Raw genomic sequence first — 20,660 nt, 5'->3', positions numbered from 1 at the left:
GTGTGCGTGTGTGTGTTACATTTGTGTTATCTATTCATCTACTGATGGACACTTAGGTTGCTTCCATATCTCGGCTATTGTAAATAATGCTGCAGTAAACATAAGGGTGCAGGTATCTTTTTGAATTAGTGCTTGGATTATTGGATCATACGATATTTCTATTTTTAATTTTTAATTGTTGTAGTACATTCCCATCAACAGGAAACAAGGATACCATTTCCTTACATCCTTGCCAACACTCGTTATTTCTTTTCATTTTGATTTTAGCCATTCTAACCATGAGAGACTATGGACTCTGAAAAACAATCTGAGGGTTTTGAAGGGACGGGGGGTGGGAGGTTGGGGTACCAGGTGGTGGGTATTATAGAGGGCACGGATTGCATGGAGCACGGGGTGTGGTGCAAAAATAATGAATACTGTTATGCTGGAAATAAAAAAAAAAAAAAATAACTGGTATAAAGTGATACTTACTGTGGTTTTGATTTGCATTTCCCTGATGATTAGTAATGTTGAGCATCTTTTCATGTGGTCTGTTGGCTATCTGTATGTCTTTGGAAAAAAATGTCTATTCAAGTCCTCTGCCCATATTTTAATCTGATTGTTTTGGGGGCATTGAGTTGCATAAGTTTTTTTCTATTTATGGCCACTAATACCTTACTAGATATATCATTTGCAAAGATCTTCTCCCACTAAGTAGGTTGTCTTTTAGTTTTGTTGATTGTTTCTCTTGCTACGTAAAAGCTTTTTATTTGAATGTCGTCTCAGTAGTTTATTTTAGCTTTGTTTCCCTTGCATGGGGAGAATACCTGGAAAAATGTTGTTACAGCTGATGTCAGAGAACTGACTGCCTATGTTCTCTTCTAGGATTTTTATGGTTTCAGGTCTCACATTTAGGTCTTTAATACATTTTGAGTTTATTTTTCTGTATGAGGTTATAAAGTGGTCTACTTTCATTCTTTTACATGTAGCTGTCCAGTTTTCCCAATGCCATTTATTGAAAAGACTGTCTTTTCCCCATTGGATATTATTGCCTCCTTAGCTTAGATTAATTGAGCATATAATTGTGAATTTATTTCTTAGATCTTTATTCTGTTCTGTTGATCTATGTGCCTACTTTTGTGCCAGTACTATACTGTTTTGATTATATTTTTTAAATTTCTAAATAACATTGCTTCTTTCTACTTAATTTGATGGTTATTTTCCATTTATGTCAAGTGATTTTTAAATTCCATTTATAGTCTTTTCCTTTTCAAATAAATTTATTTAAGTAGAAAAGTGAGTTGATTTAAAGAAAATTGTTAGTGGAAATTATGACGGTCATAACTGAATGGTGGAAGTTTGGAAAATACTGGGCTAAAGAAAAGAGAAAAATTAAAATGAGTTTAAGCAAATTGTGTTCCTTAAAAGATTAGTTTCAAAATATGCTCCCAGAAACAAAAAGAAAAAGAAAAAAAACCTACTTTGCAGTAAAATGGGTTTGGGAAACCCTGTATACTCTATCACCCCCTAAGAGATTCACAGTGCATATTAGCATATTAAAAGCTTGAAGAAGTTCTGTAATAAAGAAACTCATTTGATTTTAAGTCAGCAGTTCCCAAATTTATTTGACCAGAAAAATTTTTTTCCCCTAAATAAAACTATTAACATTGAGATTCATTTTAGGAAATACTGGTGGTAAGGAGTTTTATGTTTAGGGAAGAAGGGCTTGCTAGGATTGATGAGAATAAACATCAGCAGGAGCCTGCCTTTCTCGCTCTCTCCTTCCTTGGTCCTTTCAGAGGATCAGAGGGCAGAGGAGCTGACAAAGCAACGGGGGAGGGCTTATATGGAAGAGAGAAGACCCAAATAACAGATGAGATGTTGAGTAGCTCAACAGCAGGTCAGATCCCATAACAGAAATAACTCAGCAGGAATCTCGGAGGCAGTCAACTCTGCATAAGCAAATGGGAGGGGGAGAAGATTTTAAGGCTGAGTTAAGAAAAAGGAGGTGTTGTGTAAATTGCAAAAGTAGCTCAGAAGAATTCAAGCTTGAGTTTTAGGAGTCCTGTTTGCTTTCAATGCATTCTAGACATTAACATTCAAACTCGGGATACTATTTTATTTTCTTACATTTCCCTACTTTTTGTTGTGTCCTGGAAAATAACTTAGGCAATTACAATTACTAGGTAAAAGGTGAAAGAGTGTTTCATGAAATTAAAAAGGCACTTTAAAGAACTATTTTTCAATGTCTGCTTTACATTTCCAAATCTGCCTGTTTAATAAAGATGGTTTTAATCTGAAAAGTTCCGAAATTCAGAGAGAAATGTGTGAGTAGAATGAAGAAGGAGATCATCTTAAATATCAGAGAATGGGCTCATCTTCGAAGCCCAAGATACAAAACACAAAGGAAGACATTGAAAAAAGTGTCATTCTATAAACCCAGCAATGATAAATACAATAGTGTTGGACCTGAGACACTGAACCTCTTTGGAATAAAGACTAGCACTCAACTATGAAGAGTTTGATGCTTTTCTAGAGTAAAGAAGTGGAATAATTGAGGAGGCAAATTTTGCATTAAAACCCCAAATACATCTACATGTCTAATATAAAGTAGGCGTGTTGTAAATGTCAGTCATTAATTCCTTCACAACAACTATTTTGTCCATTCCCTGCCCCCAACATTTCTCAGTGTGCTGTGCCTGGGAGGGCTTATATTCTTCCCTTATGTTGTCAAGAAAAAGGAAATAATAGGACCTGAGAAATTCAAGCTGGCTTATTATAGTAGACAATAGCTGAAGAATTGGGGAAGGAAAGCAGTATTTTCCCAAAACACGTAGATTGAAGAAATTTGAAGGATAAAGGGAAAAACGTTTAGTGTTCCCTTGGTTTTCTAAATATGAGTGTGCTAGATGCAGACCACACTACGAATTACTGACAAAGTGAGAACCAGCAATGTTAATGAGGACAGCCTTCTTATGGTGAGATTGTATCCTGCCTCTCCTACCTGCTTTGATGTGGTTTTCTTCTCATTTGCCCACCCAATGCATTGTCATCACTCAGGCAGCCCTTAAGTTTTATTAAGAGGAAATTGTCCCTAATGTATCTGTACACTTGATGTGTCCATGGGAGGAGGTGAACTCAGGATCTTCCTACTTGCCATCTTGAACTGGAACTTCAAAAAAAATTTTTTTTTCATTAAAAAGGGAGGGGCTTGGTCTGAATTACAGATTTTTGAATGTAGATTCCATATGGCTACCAGGTTCATAAAGCTCTTGAAATTATACACATATGGATTTTCTGGGGGAGAGGATCCATAACTTCTATTAGAGTCTCAAAGGGAAACCTGACCCAAAAAAGGACAAGAATTATTAGACCAGGTTATTTCTAAGCCTAGCCCAGGTGAATATTAATTCAGAACCACTTAAAAAAGAAATACCTTTATTTGATTGTTATCTTAATAGTTGATTGTTAAACCATATGTTCACACTAGTTTAAATAAATGGTTCAATTGAAAGAAAACACTTAATTCTTTCTTTAAAAGATCTTAAAAAGCTAACATTCATTTTCTCCTCCATGCTAAAAAAAAACTCCCAACAGATTTGGCATGATTGGTAGAGTAATAGAAAACCTAGAGCTCAAACAATTATCTAAATGAGTGCAGAGTTGATTTCGAATTCACAAATTAGAATTAAGGTTGCACTGAAAATTTGGAAGTGATTCTACCCTTGAGTGTTTAACTGATTTCATTTTAGGCCTTGTTTAAGAAGAAGAATACTAAGTTGAGTAAGTGAAGAATCTTCCCAACTCAAAAAAATATTCACAATGTGTCCAGAAAGCAAAGGACTAAAGCAATGATATAAATATATAAGAAGTGGTTTAAACAACTTAAACACTTGTCTTAATTGCACACTGGACAAAAATCAGTTCTTCTTTAGGGGCTCAAATTGTCCAGTTGAGTTGTTTGTCCTGATTAAATTAGACGAATAGATATTTGCTCTCTATCTTACTCTTCCATGACAATGACCTCAACAAATGTATTTTTATAGATGTTTCTTCTAAACATTTAAAGATAAGCTATATTGATAGGATAGAGAAATATTTCTTTATTTAAAATCAATTTCTTCATTTAGATTCTGACCAGAGGAGTTATTTTTGGAGGCTACAGACAGTGGCTTCTTTGGTATCAACTTGAGTAGCCAGTAAGTAGGATGTGAGATCTACATCCCAGACAGTAATATGGGTTGGGTTTTATTCCTGATACTACTGCTTATCATTTTTTGCTTCGGGTCCTCTTTTTTCTTTCTTTTTTTTATCATGTTATGTTAGTCACTATGCAGTACGTCATTAGTTTTTGATGTAGTGTTCCATGATTCATTGTTTACATATAACACCCAGTGCTCCATGCAGTCATGCCCTCCTTAATACTCATCACTGGGCTCACCCATCCCCTAGCCTCCTCCTGCCTAAAACCCTCAGTTTGTTTCCCGGAGTCCATAGTCTCCCCCTTCATTTTTCCTTTCCTTCTCCTAATGTCCTCCATGCTATTCCTTATGTTCCACAAGTAAGTGAAACCATATGATAATTGACTTTCTCTGTTTGACTTATTTCACTTAGCCTAATCTCCTCCAGTTCCATCCACATTGATACAAAAGTTGGGTATTCATCTTTTCTGATGGCTGCATAATATTCCATTGTATATATGGACCACATCTTCTTCATCCATTTGTCTGTCGAAGGGCATCTTGGCTCATTCCACAGTTTGGCTATTGTGGACATTGCTGCTATGAACACTGGGGTGCATATGGCCCTTCTTTTCACTATATCTGTATCTTTGGGGTAAGTGCCCAGTAATGCAATTGCTGGGTCCTAGCATAGCTCTATTTTTAATTTTTTGAGAAACTTGCACACTGTTCCCAAAGTGGCTGCACCAACTTGCATTCCCACCAACAGTGTAAGAGGGTTCCCTTTCTCTACAACTTTTCCAACATTTGTTGTTTCTTGCCTTAGCAATTTTTGCCATTCTAACTGGTGTAAGATGGTATCTCAATGTGGTTTTGATTTGAATTTCTCTGATGGCTAAAATGATGAACATTTTTTCATGTGTCTGTTTGCTATTTGTAGGTCTTCTTTGGAGAAGTGTCTGCTCATGTCTTCTGCCCATTTTTTGACTTGATTATTTGTTTTTTCAGTGTTGAGTTTGAGAAGTTCTTTATAGATCTTGGATATCCGCCCTATGTCTGTAGTGTCATTTGCAAATATCTTCTCCCATTCTGTGGGTTGCATCCTTATTTTACTGACTGTTTCCTTTGCTGTGCAGAAGCTTTTTATCTTGATGAAGTCCCAAAAGTTAATTTTCTTTTTTGTTTCCCTTGCCTTTGGAGACATGTTTTGGAAAGAAGTTGTGTGGCCAATGTTGAAGAGCCTACGTTCTCATCTAGGATTTTGATGGATTTCTCTCTCACATTGAGGTCTTTCATCCATTTTGAGTTCAATGAGAATTAGCTCCTGTAGATTCATCTAATAGGAATATCAACAACTGCTCCTGGTTTAGTGGGATGTGAAGATCAAGTTGAGGTTATTTACTACTTTCTTGATCTTCACCTTCCACTAAACAAGGACCAGCTGCTGATATCCCTATTAGTTGAAGCTACAGAATCTTATTCTCATTAATCTCCCACACAATAGTCTGCATTGATTCCTGCAGAGGTCCAATGGGAACCACCTGGATAATGATCACATGTTTCCTGTCTCCTCTATGGCTGATATGATTGGGTAAGAAACTGACTAAGGTCTCTTCCCAAAAGGCATATTCTCACTCTTCAAGGCATACTCCTCCTTAATTACTTTATTTTAGGAGCTAGAAAAACCCTAGTGGTTTTTAGAAGGGATGGGTATAGTCGGTACCTTGCTTGTTGTGCTGCCACCAGCTTTGTGTTGCCAGAAGTACACTGTCACATCCCAGGAGACTGAGAGCAGGAACTGGCCATGTGAAGCCAACAAACTGGGATGGTGATTCTTCAGCTGTGCTAGGAGATCACAGGATGCATTTTATCGTGGGAAAGCCTCTTCATGATGGGGATTTTACCCTGCTGGAGAAAGAAAATCATGTTTAGAAATGGGGGAACAGATGGTGATGATCTGGAACCCTCAAAAGCTGGGATCTAGAGGATGTCTTGAGTAGTCAGCTTCTCAGCCCCCTCAGGAGAAGACCGAGTTGGATTGTTTCTTGGAATACTACTTAAATGTCACTTCAATAAGCTTACCTTGAACACACTATTTAAGATCAGACCTACTGATACCCCTGAGCCTCCATTGTTTGCTCTGCTCTACCTTTTCCATAGCCCTTATCTTTTCTATATACTATAGTCAACGTATTAAAGACTTACTTCAATTTTCATCATCCTTTGTCTCTATCAGAATGTAAGCACCACACAGGCAGAGATCTTTGTTTGGTTCATGAAAATTCAGTTGAACCACATAAAATGAGATTTCCATTTTGGGAGGGGGCGGTCAATACAGTACTGTGTCCCAAGAATACAGAAGAGTGTCTGCTACATAGTAGGCCCTCAGTGAATATTTACCAAATGAATCGTGGAGAAGTAGCACTGATTCTGCATGTCAGTGAGATAGCAAGAAAGATTATGTGGTAAATATTTTCATTTATGGTTTAAATTTTCCACACAAGCTCTAAGCATCCTCTTCCAGGGAAAAGAAGGGCTTGAAGAATCCATTCTGCAGCAAATATTTTATGTATGTTAAGGTGTATAAAGTGACATGGGAGGAATTGACATTAGCACCCATACCTACACCTCTTCTAAAAATTCATTTCAAACATCCCACTCTAGCTGCCAGACTGCTGCCTCCCTCATTTTGGCACTTCTGCTGCAACAGAGAATAGAGGGGCTCCATTCCAGTGAATCTACATCTTTTTCCTTATCCATTTACCTCTTACAGACACGTCCATCCTTATCTCCCCATGGCTCATCATGATGATCGGTCCATTATAAATATTCTCTCTCCATCACACCTTCCTGGTAAATCCTCCTTACTGCCTATAACCAACTCCCCACTTCTACCTGAGAAACAGAATCAATGTCTGTTTGTTCATATAAGGAAACCAGAGTTTCGAATTAAGAGATTTGCACAGGGTACACATAGCTAACTGTGGGAGTAATCTTTTTTTTTTTTTTTTAAAGTAAGATCTACACACAATAACTTGGGCTAAAACTCATGACCCCAAGATAAAGAGTCCCATGTTCTGCTGACTGAGCCAGCCAGGTGCCCCACTATGAGGATAATCATAATAACACCCAACATTCATTAAGCAAATGTTTTATATCATACATTGTCAGAAATGTGATATCATTCATTTTTTTTAACAGCCCTCTTCCCCTATAGATCAATATGCTGAGGTTCAGGGAGATTAAGTAAGTTGCCCAAGTCATCCTGCTAGCCAGTAGTCTACGTTTCAGTCATTCAACCACTAGTAATCTAGTAAGCTGGTAATTTCTGCAAGCAAGGTACTGGGGACTAAATCTACACTTGTAAACAGAAGATACAGTTTTTGCCCTAATAATGATATAGTAATGGCCAACATTTACATGTTTACACTCTTACAAGGTCCTTGGCATTATTCTGTTTTACTCTCACCAAAACTCTGTGATATAGCCATAATCAACAGGATATACAGTATCCAGTGAGAAGTTGAGTTTTAAAGAAGAACCTTCCCAACATCCTAGTGCTAGTAGATGTATTGGCAATATCCTAGCCAGGTGTATGGATCCATAAAATGTGATTTCCAAATTCACTTTTCTTATCACTGTGCTATGCTTCTTTCTGGAGCTTGTGCTATGCTTCTTCCTGGAGCTTGAAGTCTAGTGGGCAAGGAGGAGACTAATAGTAAACCACAAATAAATACATGAGATTTTTCAGGTCACCTTATAGACCCCTTGGAAAGATAATCCAGAGCCAGTGGACCTCTTTTTATACTTTGATAACATCCCCTTCCTCTGGCCTGCCACATCCGTGGAGGTTATGGAACTGTGTGTGTGGATGTCTGCCAGGCTGTTCATTCTTATAATATGCATGATGCCAGGCAAACCCTATTTTTGTATGATGGTTTCTATTGAATTTAAAAAAAAAAAAAAATCCTGTCAAGTTAAAGAGAAAGAAAGTGCTTATAAACATTCCAAACATTTGTTTTGTGTTGGCTGGAGTCGGAGTCTAAATACAAGCTGCAAGTGTGACTAATAATTATAATCTAATTTAGTGCACTGAATTGGAAAGGAGTAATTACTGCTTAGGACTTTTTGGAGTAAATGATTTATGGTTGACCTATAGTAAATTATTATTGGAATTAATAGTGGGAAAGGGAGGAATTTTAATGCAAATTAATTAAGTTTGGAGCCCTTTCTGTTTAGGTTGAGAGAATAGTGGAAAATTCCGGGGTCTTATGTTATTTGGCTGAATTTGGACTTGGGATATGGGATAAATATTCTGCTGTTGTCTGTAGGTCTTGGGTATAAAGAGGTCTTGGGCCTCATTTCAGGCCCAGGGCTTTTCTGACCTGATCAGAGAAGAGCCCTGCAAGAAAAACTGTCTCCTTTTCCAAAAGAAAAATGTATCCTCACTGAGTCAACACCTCAAGACTTTTGTATCCTCTCCAGTGTTGGTCTCTGGAGCCACCAAAGCCGCCATCACCAGCATTTACTGAGTGCCAACAGTGAGCCTTATGTTATGTCCAGGGATTTCCAACCTCCCCAAGATTGACATTTTGTTGTGGGATGCTGTTCTGTGTGTGTAGGATGTTGAAAAGTATCCCTTGCCTCTACTCACTAGATGCCATTTGCACCCCCAGTCATGACAACCAATAAGGCCTTCAGATATTGTTGAATATACCCTGGGGAAAAGGGCAGAGTTAGCCCTAGTGAGAACCACTACGCAAGATGTTTTATGTGCATTATCTAGTTCATTCCTTGCAATACCCTGTAAGACATGTGTATTAGTACCCATTTCACAGATGAAAACATCGAGGCTTAGAGAGGTTATACTTGGCCAGAGTCACAAAGCTAGTACATGTGGAACCTAGGATTTAAACATATCTCTATTCAAAAACTAACAATGTACTATATGTTGGCTAATTGAACGTAATTAAAAAAAATTAGAATTAAAAAAAAAAAAACCCATCTCTATTGACCAAAGCCCCCGTTTTTAGGTAAATGGTATTTTTGAGATTAAGTCACCTCTCTCATTTTTAACAAATAAGCAGCAGCTAAGTGATTTGGTCAACATCAGACAATTAATTTGTAGCAGAGGTTGGTTTACAAATGAGACATCCATAAACCAGCTGGTCATAGGAAGAGGAAATTCAGCTGATGATTGAAAAGCATATCCGCAGCAACCTTGTTGTGTTGCTGGTCTTAAGTTCCTCCCCTCTTTTGAATGTTGTTCTTTTATTTGTACAATTTAGCTTGAGTATAAAGGGGTCTTTCAAATCTCTGTCAATTAACTCTGAAGCACATACTGAGATTTTAAAATCTGTTTCTTAACATTGGAAAGAAACAGACCCTTGGGTTGTTGCTGCTTTATAATTATGTATAAAAGCATTCCAACCCACTCAAATGTTTTACCAGCCCATTTTTTCACCTGCAAGTAGAAAAAAGCCAAATAATCCAGTGAAAATTCTGTTACTAACATACTCTGGTCCTGCTGGTGGGCCAGTGGCTAAGGGGGTAGCTAGCTACATGACTATAATAAACCAGCAATAGACAGCCTTGGACTAGAACCTTGTAATGGCCACTCCAGCCAGCATTATTATTCAATTCCATGTGTAACACAGTGAGGCCTGATCTGAAATTTCTGCCCAGTAGGTGTCTAGCCACAGAAATCAATGTTTTCTCTACGGTAGATAGGCAAGTGCTTTCAAAATCTGTTAAGCTGAAGAAATCTAATAGAGAAATCTGCATAATTAGCTCTTTGACTAATCTCGCTCTTGCCTTGGGGTAAGAGACAATTACGACTGCAAAACCAATTTCAAATATTTGAACTATAGGGGGAAAATGTACGGACTTTTCAGATCTAGAGTAAGAAGCTATTCTCTCTGAAAGGTCTTCAGCCTTTTGGGATATAGAGCTTTCCTGGTAGCAAGTAGGTTTCTTCGGTTCTGAGGGACTGCTGGTTTCCAAGAATCTATGCTCATGGATTTTCTGAGGCCAGGGATCCCAATCATAGATGTGGTCAGTGAGTAGTACTGGACCAAGGAAGGGAAGTCGGCAGGGCAGAGTGAGAACTAGCATCACAGAAGGCAAATTACACCCATCTGGTGATAATAGAAGATGTAGAGAACAATTTCAAGATTTAGAAATACAGGGTAGTACATTTTTTTAGACTTTCAGCTTGACTTTACTAGAAAGAACTACTACCAACATAGAGTATAGAGTTCAAAAGCCCATCCATGGACTCAGATCATCTGGGTTCTGATCCTAGCTCTCCCACCTACTGGCTGTGTGACATGGGATGAGCTGTTCAATTTTTCTTGGCTTTGTTGTCTTCATCCTATGACAGGTTCATAGTAAGAACAATCTCATAGTGTTGTTTATAAGGCTTATCTGAGATAATACCAACCAAAATTTAGACCTGAGCATAACACATGGCACTTAGCGAAAGCTGGCTGTTGTTGTACAATCTAGCCCGCTTAGTAATGGGGTAACTAAGGCTCTGAAAAGGTATGGCAGAGCTAGACTCCATGTCTTCTCCATCCCTGGAATCAAAGGGCTCTTCCATGATACACTGCAGCCCCTCATAGTACCTTGACAGGGTGGGGAAATGTCATGGCAAGACTCTAGTTATATAGTGAGTCTGGCACAGATCAGAGCTTTTGGAGCTCCTGAACAGCAGCACAATCTTCTCCCCATCTGAAGAATGTCCTTCTTCAACACGGTGATATCTAGGACATCTGTGAGCCATTGCTGTTGAACACAGGAAAAGAATCATTGCTACATATCTCATCTTTGTCTGTTCAGGATGCTGTTACACACACAAATGTGTGGTTTAAGCTTTAGGATAAAGCAGAAAATCCCAATAATGTCTCTAAAGGGATATATCTATCAAAGTATTGAGATTATCACACCTTGAGAGGAGGTAAAATGAGATCCTTTCAACATATGTTTAGTGTTAGGTATTGAATACATTTTGATTAATACCACACCTCTCTGGGTACCTAGATTAAATACAGATTTTAACAAAGATTTTAACTCATCATATCATGGCCACAAATGGTTTAGGTTTCACTGTCTAATAAACCTGGTCTTTCTAAGCAAGATAAAGAAGTTGAACTAATAATCACTAGACCTTCTTTGAACAGTCACTGAGAAATTAAGTCAGTGAGGAGTAAGCCCTAGTTTTGCCCACTTTAGTGGAGATGGACAAAGAAATTAGCCTGTTCTAACAGAAGGAGCTAATGGGCCAAGAACATGGACTGGATCATTCAAGGACTATATGACAGTCCTTGGAAGTCAATCAAATCCATCCTCCAATCTCCTGAGACCCAGCCCTTTTCTTCCAACTTTTCTCTAACCAAGTGCTTTGTCACGCAGAGCCCAACACAAGCTCATTACAATTTAGAGGCCATCACTGCGTCCATCACCAGCCATCTTCATCTTAGGAAACAGAAAGCCTAGGGGCACCTGGATGGCTCAGTCTTTGGGCATCTGCCTTTGGCTCAGGTCATGAGGGTCCCAGGATTAAGCCCCACCTCAGGCTCCCTGCTCTGCAGGAAGCCTGCTTCTCCCTCTACCACTCCCGCTGCTTGTGTTCTCTCTCTTGCTATGTCTCTTTCTGTTAAATAAATGAATAAAAATCTTAATAAAAAAAAAAAAAGGAAAGAAAGAAAGAAACAGAAAGCCTGTTGGCCTGTCATTTGCTGAGACAAAAGAACAGGAGAAATGGATGATTAGTGTTGCTCTTTTTCTCTGTCCACTTTCCTCTTGTAAAATGCTCAATTTATTAGACCATGTTGAGGTAAAGAGGGTTAAAGACATCCCAGATCAATTCCTTACTAACTCAGATGATATTTGTAACAAGATTATTACACACCCGGGGTGCAGATAAACTGTTACAGAGGCTGAGAGAAAAGCAATCGCCTTTACCTTACCAGGTTCCAGGGGTGCGGCTGAAGATTATTAGAAACCTGGGGTATTTATGAATGAGATGACACTTTAGTTCCAGGAAACTGGAGTTTGGAAAAATGATGTCATTTTTTTTCTGACAGCTGGGACAGCTCTTGAGGCCTCTGCACATCTCTGATATGACTGTTCGGTGCTTTGATAAAAGGAAGGATGCTGTATTCATATTTTTAACCTTTCCTATCTCCGATTTCATCCTTCCCTGTTAGGTTAATGACTTTCCCTCTTCAGTATTGAGGGTGAATTAGATTGTGTCACAGGGAAAAACATGCAATCTGCAAATTCATCATTTTCAGAGACTATGAATTTCAACAAAATTACTGACTTACAGCAAGCATAAAGGAAGAAAATTATTTATGTTATATAAATTCCTTAAATTGAGCATGCACCCTTCTGAGTTGCTCTTAACCTTAGGAAAGCAAATTGAAAATTTTGCAAAACTTAAAGACAGCTTATACAATTGAATTTTTTTTAATGGAATTTATTTCCTTCTGAAAGAGTTTGAGGTGTTTCATCATGGATCACATGGGAAGAGCCAAAAAATCATTAGTAATCCTTTAAGTACAGAAATCCCCTAGGCCCTGTGTTAGTGAAATAAGTGATACATTAACTTATTGCTTAATTCAATCATAGTAAGTTTTCTCATCCAAGAAAGAGAAGGGTTTTAGAAATAAAAACATATCTAGTTTCATATACTGATAAAAATGGAACAGAACAAGATAACCAAATTAGAAATTTTCATTAAGAAACACATCACTTTCCTTGCAATAAAATACATTTGGGTTCTGACATTTTCAAGTTATGTGACCTTGGGTGAGGGGCTTAATCTCTTCATGCTCTACTTTCCCCATCTGGAAAATATCGCCAGAAGGCTTAATTGAGATAATGTATATGAAATGCCTGGCACTGTGCCTGTCCCAGAGTAACCACTCCATACGTATTAGTGATTTTTTTTTTCCTTACTTACTTGCAATTTTTGCTATCTTATTCAACTTGAAGTGGCCATAAGCCACCTTTAGTCTATTTGGAATAAGCAAGAGCAAATTATAAATTAATATGTTCATTGTGTGGCAGCTACAGAAATAGATAATGACCCTTGGATGTGGAACTGACTATTGTATTTTTACTTTGCAAAATCCACCTCTGTTGACCCAGAATCAGGGACTTGAGCTAGGGAAGAGGATAGGGACTGTCCTGAACTGTGGGATAGCTCAAACTTCTGAGAGGATAGGATAATCATATATCTGCTTGCCAGTTACAGTCAGGGCTTATGCTCGTTATCTTGGCACAATTACTTATAGATCCCTTTACACTAAAGCGTTCTGATCGGACAATGAAATTTACTGTCACCATAATGATCGCTTCATTGAGATCTCCCTGGAAAGAGGACAAGTTGATACTGAGTGAGACAGGGGCTTTGAGAGAAGCCAGAAAACTGTTCCTGAGGTTTTGGTCCAAAAGTTGACCTAGGTCATCTTACAGAAAATATCTTTTCAATGTTTCAGTCCTAATAAAGATTAAAGGAGTTTTTTCATGATTTCATTAAATATTTAAAAATATATAGCTTTCTAAGCATAATCTGATTAATTAAATCATCTGGGCCTTAGGTCTCTGTTTTTCTCAATGTCAATATATTGAAGTTGAGATGATGACCAAAAAGCCACAGATGTGAGTAAGCTGTTTCTCGGGGTCCACTGGGGTGACCAAGCTTCGTGGAGGTCCCTGGAGTTTGGGGTCTGGTACTAAACTGCGTGGATCCACAGATTGAATTTTCTAACAGGCCTCTCAGAGCCAAGGACCGAGTACAGCAGGAAGAGAGCTGCTGGCCTCAAGGACAATGAAATTAAGGATGAAAACAATAGCTCGCAGAAGACTGATGAATCATGGGCCTGTACCTCTGAAACCAATAATACATTATATGTTAATTAATTGAATCTAGTTTATTTTTAATGTTTAAAAAAATAAAAAACAAACAAAAAAGAAAATTATAACTCTCAAATGTCAAACCCTATTCTGAGCACTTTGAATAGGTTATTTGAACTTTTTCATTTCCAAAGCATAAGGTACGAAACAGAGTTTTAACAGAGTGTGAGCTGTCTTAATCCTGTAGCAGATCCACAAGATCGTGGGTCATGCTGTGACCAGGTCAGGCACAGAATGTCTCAGTAAGAGAGGAGTCTGTGTACTCTATTTAAAATTGCATGTGTTCTGTGTTTGTGACCTGTAGGGTCCTTGAGTGGGGGCCCCCTCTTGCTCAGGCATAAGGATAGAATCAGAGTTAAGGATTATTTTGCAGTGAAAGGACTTGAGCCACAATGAGATTAAGAATTTTGTTCAGAGTGACATAGACAGCTAATTAGAGAAAAGGTTTATAATCCCAGCCATCTCATTCTGAAGCCTGTGCTTTTAGCCACTTTGCAATATTTCTGCCTTATGCACCCCTGCATTGCTGTTCCTATATTTTATATCCCTGTGCACACACAGTCTTTGGGCCACGGGAAGCCACAGACAAGAGTAAATGTTTGTCCAAGACAATTCTGCTATAAACACGTGTGTCCATACTCCGCTCTTTTTCTGGCACACATTGTTCATTATTGATGGTCATTCATTAATTCAACATAACTGTGCACCTACTATCTTCCAGGGACTCTTCTAAGTTTTGAGGAAGTTAGCAGGGGACACAGAGACAAAGTCCCTCCCCTCAGAGAGTTTATAATCTATAGGAAGGAAAGAGATCATGAAAACATATGTACAGACTAGATCACTGAATTGTAATCATTTTCTTTTTTACCAAAGAAATTTTGATCTTAGGCAAAAATTATCTAGAACACTAATACTGTATATATATCAACATATCAAGAAGAATACTGTGTGGTGGAAACAAGCGCAGAGCCCAGAGTCCTCTCCCCCGGCAGTCTTCTGTCTGTCTGCCTCATCCCCCAGCACTTATGGAGGGCCCACTAAAGAACACAGTTTGAAAACCATTGATCTAGAATATCTGTTGTCAAGGAAACATTAAAAAAAAAATTTCTCCCAATCCAGAAACTTCTCCACAAAAGGTAGAAGAGAAGGAAAATAATTTTCTTACTGAATTAGCATTCAACCCAAACATGATGCACATCACAGAGGGTCACCAAAAGATTGCAAAGACAGAAAGAGATCTCATCTTCTGATAGAGCCAAGCAGACACTGCCCTTTACATACATGCCCATTAGACAAACAATAACTAGCCCTCGAGTAAGAAGTCCCGCCAGCAACACTGGTTACAAACAGTTCATCCTTAGATGCACCTGTCAGCTGGAACAACTGTCTGGGTTAGCTGATTGGCTCTATCCAAACACAAATGTCTTCTGTTTTTCTGTGGTCTTATCTTACAGCTTGGAGCAAGGCGCCCATTGAAATTAGGCTCCTATCCTCCCATAGAAACTAGGAAATAGGTGGTCTATTTCCCTCCATGTTTATATTTCAAAAAGATATGTCAGTAGGTCCTTGAGAAAGACATTCCTAGATCACAAGGTTGATAAAAGTTTTATTTAGTTTCTAAAAAGATTGACACACATTTCAATGAGACAGAGAAAGAAAGAATTACTTTTTTTTTTTTTTTTTTTAAAGTAAATGCTCTAGTAACAGGTTTTGGGGAGGAGGAATCTCTTCCCTTTTCCACAGGGGAAATTAATCTTTTTATTTTTAGTTTGTATTTCTCTCTACACCATTCAGATATAGGCAGCGATTTTAAAAATAAAGACAAAAACAGGGGCACCTGGGTGGCTCAGCCATTTAAGCGGCTGGCTCTTGGTTTCGGTTTAGGGCACAATCTCAGGATTCTGGAACAGAGCCCCTTGTCAGGCTCCATGCCCAGCAGAGAGACTGCTCAAGGATTCCCTCTCTCTCAACTTCTCCTTCTGTCGCTCCACCTACTCATATTGCACGCATGCGCTCTCTCTCTACCACTAAAATAAATAAATAAATCTTTAAAAATAAAAAATGAAAACAAAACAAAACCAAAAACGTTGCTTTCCAACAGAAGGATGTAACTGATGGTTTTGAAGAAATGGGTTTACAGAAAATAAATGCCTTCCCGATCTCAGTTCACATCCATTGGAGTAAAGCAGATGTTTCTGACCCTACAACCAGTCTGTGACAAGCCTGATTCATGCCTTTGACCCAGAGTACCCAAAAGCATTACCCAAAGAGTGAAACTTTTCTTCCTCTGGCTCTGAAGACCCAGAAGTATTACCATATCCCACGGAACTAGAATAAAAGAGTCCAAAAATGAAGATGTTGGCTTAGAATCATACATTGTTGAAGCCCAAAGGTGTCTTAGAGATCGTACAGTCCAATATTTACCTAAGGGGACACGGATGTCCAGCCAAGGTACATGTGTGTCTGAAGTCAATTAACCTACAAGCTAATGTCTAGAAGAGAACCAAAGAAACAAGTAGGTTATTTCTTGTCTTACAGAGAAGCTCTGAGCCCAGATACACTGTCTCTGGTCTCCAGTGGTTGTGGAATCTGGGAAGAGGTGCAGAAATGGCGTGCAAGAGCAGCTGCATCTGGAATTCAGTGTCCTCTTCGCTCTGCATTGACTGCACCCTCACCCCCTCCCCCGTGATGTAAAGCAAGCATGATGAAGCCATTCTGCTGGTAGTGATTATAGAAGACAGTGACATCAAAGAGGCTCTGTCTGAATTTGGAAGCCCAAACACAAAAGAAAACCAAACTGAAACAAGAGAAGGAAACTTCTATAGCATTAAAAACCTGGAAATGCCTGGGGGGTGTCATCCATTCGCCACTTTCATCTTGCAGATGGGAAAGTGGATGAAGAGAGAGTATCTCTCTGCCTCAGCAAGGGAAGGTGGTGAATGGCTTTAAAGGACAAGGAGACCTTGGCTTGTAATGTCAGAGCATTCCAGAATATCTGCAAGGTTGTTCAATTTCACTTGAACCGTTATTTGTTTTCTCTTTACTTTAGTAGTTCATGCCCCGTGGGGGAAGTTAGGCTTGTTTGATAAGATGTATATGAACCCACATGTTGTTACCATATTGTATGCCATATGACCAAAGGGACCCACCTTACTGAAGACAACCTTGACTTATACCTATGCCAGAAGATAAGACTGATTGGTTATTGGAAGATTATAGGATTTTATGGGGGTAAGAGGACATCACAATGGGTTCCTGATATCTGAACTCAAAACCCAGGGTTTCTCCCCAAGGAACAAAGGGTTTGAATACCATATAGGGCATCCCAACTTTTAAGACATACACTTGAGACACGATCCCCCAAAGCCTCTTAAAAACCAGTGGGGCTTGTGTTCTAAGACCCACAAGACTCTAGTGATCTGAGTCACTGTTCTTATAGGGTTTCCGGGCTCAGACTCACCAACCTGGCTCAGGGGCAGATAATCTGTGCCTTTAAAGCAAAGGAGGCTCACCTGCTTATATTAAAACATCACCCTAAGGGGAAGCATCTAATTTAACATATGCATCTTGAAGCCTGGTGGAACACTCTTGAGGGACAAAGGCTGGCGGGCTCTCCTTTTGCCATGCTCCAGAGCATCAGCACTATTAGAAGGGAGCTTTTACATGAGTCTGTTGCCCCAATTTGTGTGGCTGCCACTTAGAGGACACCTTTTAATTGCCTGGCTCTGGAGACCAAGAGAGCTTGCATTCCTGTTTCCATAGGACTGTAATAATTGGTGTCACCAAGAAAAAAGCTCACATCCCTATCTGACACCCCAGCAGTTTTTGCAACTGCTACCGGGGGACACCTCTAAATCACCTAGTTCTGGTGGCCAGTGAGGCTTACTTTCATGAGCCTCCCAGGACTGTAACAAACAGAGAAAGAGTTTTCTAACAGCTACCATCCCCAGGGCACAACAAAAGGCTGCAGACCCAGGGCTCAGTCTTTCTGTGAAGGAAGTATATTAGCTAATCCATCATGACTATGGCTTGAAAGAACAAGCTTCTAATTAAACATGATAATAGGGGTCAACCCATGAAGCCATATGTGTGTGTGTGTGTGTATATTTGTACATATCTATGGAGCCAACATAGAAGTACCTAACTATGTAAAGCAAATAGTAACAGACCTAAAAGGAGAAATAGACAATAATATAATAATAGTAGGCAACTTTAATACCCCACTTACTTCAATGGATGGATCATCCAGACAGAAAATCAACAAGGAAATATTGGCCTTGAATGATACATTAGACCAGATGGATTTAACATATGTCACAGACTATTCCCCCCAAAAGCAATAAAATATACATTCTTCTCAAGTATACAGGAAATATTTTTCAAGATAGATCATATTTTATAGGCCATAAAACCAGTCTTAATAAATTTAGGAGGATTGAAATCATATTTTACTTTTATTAACATAGTGCTTCCCAAACTTACTTGAATGCAGAACAATATTTTGCAGACATACATATTTACTTATTTATTTATTTATATCCCAAGGACACCAGTTGGAGAAACACTGCATTTAGTGCTCAGGCACATGTTATTATTGCCTTCATCATTCATTATAGACTCTTGAGCTTTTGATAGTAGTGTTAGTTGATAACCTTATGTCTAACATAGGTCACATTTTTTTTTTTTCATTTGAAGTTTCAAGGGCCCAGGATGGCATCAGGTCACATCCCCTGGAAAGTCTTCTCAAGTTCTCCTGACCCAAACCTGGAAAGGTACTATTCTACAGGGATAGCTGTCTAGTTACATATCACTGCATAACAGATTATCACAAAATTTAGTGACTAGAAACAACTTACTATGGGAGTTGACCAAATTTTGCTAATCAACATTTTCTTGGGATTGGTCTTGCTGTGGCAATCATAGAGCAGCAAGAGCTGGATCATCTGAAGACTTGACTGGGTGGAAGATCAAAGTGATACACTTACTAGGCTGGAAGTTGCTGCTTACTATCAGCTAAAAGTTTTACTAAGCTGACAACCAGATTACCTACTTGTGGTTCCACCAATCGATGTGGGTTTCCTATAGCATGGTGGCTGTGATCTGTGAGGGATCATCTATCCTCTAAGAAATCCAGCCAGAAGCCACAAGGTTTTGTAGGGGAGGAAAAATTTTCCTTCTACTCTTCTACGTTCCATGACTGGTCTAACAGTTAAAATAGCATGAGACAGATTAACATGAGAAAAACAAATTTAATTATGCACACACTTCTGAAAGCTCTCACGAAGATATGAGACTCAAAAGGCAGCCAGGCAGTTGAGGCTTATATGCCATGCTGAGTAAGGAATGGGATAGGGGTCTGGGGCTGCCAAAGAGGAAAATAGGCCATTTATAGGAAGGCAAGAGGAAAAAATGCTTGGAAAACATCTCTATTGCCCAATTACGCAAATAAGTTTCTTAAGTAAAAAGTTACCTCTGATAATAGATCTCTTTCTGCTACAGACCCCTTTTTCAATGTAAGTTTCCTTTATAATTAGGAAATTTATATATATATATTTTTTTTTAGGCAGTTAAGCAGTAGGTAAAGAGCTTTTCCTGAGTCTGCTGGGTGTTGATTACCTTTAGCTCAAAATAATCCTCACACCAAAGTGGCATATTTTGGGAAACTTGTTCTGACCTCCTTCAGTTTCTTAACACCTAGGGTGAAATCCCTGAACAACACTTCTATTATGTTCCATTGGTCAGACAAGTTACTGAGGCCAGTCTATATCCAAGAGAAAGAAATTAGACTCTACTTCTTGATAAAGGGATAGCAAAGAGCCTGTAACATTTTATTTTATACCTATCAAAACATTTGTTACTTGTTACTTTGTATTACAATTGCTTGTTTACTTTATCTTCTATCCTGTTACATTATCATCTCTTTCAGGATATCATTCTTTTGGGTGTCTTGGTATTGCTGTATCCTACTAGTTAGGAGTCAATACATGTTTGTTGAACAACCAAATGAATGAGTGAGTGAATAAATAAAGCAAAGAATGTAAGATTGCCTTTACAAAATTTAACTGTGAAGGAGCTATAGATCTTTGAGATACTTTTACTTTTTTTTTTAAGTGGAGCCCAACACAGGACTTGAACTCATGACCTGAGACCAAGACCTGCACTAGATCAAGAGCTGGATGCTTAACTGACTGGGACACCCAGGTGCCCCCAAATTTTTTACATTTTTATTTATCAAAATGAAATACATTGGAGCACATGAATAAAGAAAAGAGTTAATAGAGAAATTGAAATTACAAGAGAGAGAATGGATGGTGGGTAGAACCAAGTTCTTTATGAGATCAAAGGGATATGACTCATACCAAGGTGAAAGAATTGGTCTTGGGAAAGGGGAGGATGATCTCTATTAACACATAAAGGAGAAACGGGAGGCTATGTGTGGTACAGATAAGCTTGTGAGCAGAGAGGGAAGCACTGAGGGATTATGTCTAATGTCCAATCCTCTGAAACCATGTAAAATATGAGAAGAAAGTAGCCCTGCATTGTAGCTTTAAATGCTCTTATTTCTTCAGTGACTTC

At 38.6% G+C, this 20,660-nt stretch overlaps 1 long non-coding RNA gene across 1 annotated transcript in view; it reads right to left on the bottom strand.

Annotated features, from left to right (window-relative positions):
* LOC116573652 overlaps positions 1 to 20,660 on the bottom strand; it is a 101,241-nt gene that overhangs the window by 60,393 nt on the left and 20,188 nt on the right. The window contains exon 2 of the long non-coding RNA XR_004278911.1: positions 5,884 to 6,068. This is a non-coding gene — a long non-coding RNA (uncharacterized LOC116573652). The remainder of the gene's footprint in view (positions 1 to 5,883; positions 6,069 to 20,660) is intronic.

This window comes from Mustela erminea, chromosome 14, assembly GCF_009829155.1.
Source record: "Mustela erminea isolate mMusErm1 chromosome 14, mMusErm1.Pri, whole genome shotgun sequence".
In the NCBI taxonomy this organism is placed as follows: domain Eukaryota; kingdom Metazoa; phylum Chordata; class Mammalia; order Carnivora; family Mustelidae; genus Mustela; species Mustela erminea.
This window is presented reverse-complemented; position numbering and strand designations above follow the sequence as displayed.